A 1,368-nucleotide genomic window follows, 5' to 3' on the forward strand; every position below is an offset into this window, starting at 1 on the left:
GGCCAAGCATCAGAAACATAGTTACCGTCGTCAGACCAAGCATCAGAAACATAGTTACCGTCGTCAGACCAAGCATCAGCAACATAGTTACCGTCGTCAGACCAAGCATCAGAAACATAGTTACCGTCGTCAGACCAAGCATCAGCAACATAGTTACCGTCGTCAGACCAAGCATCAGAAACATAGTTACCGTCGTCAGACCAAGCATCAGCAACACACAATGACCGTCGTCAGGCCAAGCATCAGCAACACACAGTTACCGTCGTCAGGCCAAGCATCAATACCACACATACCATCATCAGGCCAAGTATGTACAGTATTAGGTTAACATATATATCCAGCTACAACTGTTGTTAATGGGCGAGTTAATTTTTCAAAAACAAGATCAGAATGAATTTATATCTAGAGACAACGGACCAATCAACGTGTCCTATTGGAACACTTATTTAATTTAAACAATCCCTCATTTACGATTTACTTTCCACCTAGTCGGCTGTAACCAATGATTAATATTTTACCAGTAATTGTGCCGAAAAAACAACAACCAAAAACCGTCAGTTTGAGTTTTTTTTTACTCTTAATATAGTAGCATAATGTGCCTGAAAATAAATTGTTAAATTCTTGGTGCACGAACATTCTTAATATTGTAATAAGTTTTTCATGTATGAAATATAGCACTTATCGAAGCATGTTTAAACAGTGAATAAAAACGGATATAGGTTTTGTTTTCAATTTAGCGACGTCTTCTAACCCGTGGGATGTTTATTACCGAGATGATCATCACGTTTGTTAAGTTCACTGTAATGCACACACACACAAAAAGGTTGAGACAAGCTTTTTCAGGTTACTTAAATCTTAAAATTCTCACTCACGAACAGCTAAATGTGGTTTAAAGAATAAAGTACTTTCTCGTCCCTCAACCAGATGTTAAATATTTAAATCATATTCACTGTTTTAAATACAAGGAAGAATATTTTTTAAAAGTTTTCTCGACAGACTTCTTATTCCTAATCACTTTTAATAGGCTTTATTTTATTTCGGATATTTTCAATCTCGATTACAAAATATTTTAAACAGTACGGGTCCATTTTTTAATAATTAGCCTGATGAAAAACACAAATTTACTAAATCACAAGTTTTCAGCTTGATAGCAATCCTAAGTCGAGATTTACAGTCTGTCTGTCAAAGGAACATCAAGAGTTACAGTGTCAAAGGAACAACGACAGGCCAGAAGACAGAGTTACAGAGTGTCAAAGGAACAACGACAGGCCAGAAGATGGAGTTACAGAGTGTCAAAGGAACAACGACAGGCCAGAAGATAGTTACAGAGTGTCAAAGGAACAACGACAGGCCAGAAGATAAAGTTAC

Source organism: Limulus polyphemus, unplaced genomic scaffold (assembly GCF_000517525.1).
Source record: "Limulus polyphemus unplaced genomic scaffold, Limulus_polyphemus-2.1.2 Scaffold1458, whole genome shotgun sequence".
Lineage (NCBI taxonomy): Eukaryota > Metazoa > Arthropoda > Merostomata > Xiphosura > Limulidae > Limulus > Limulus polyphemus.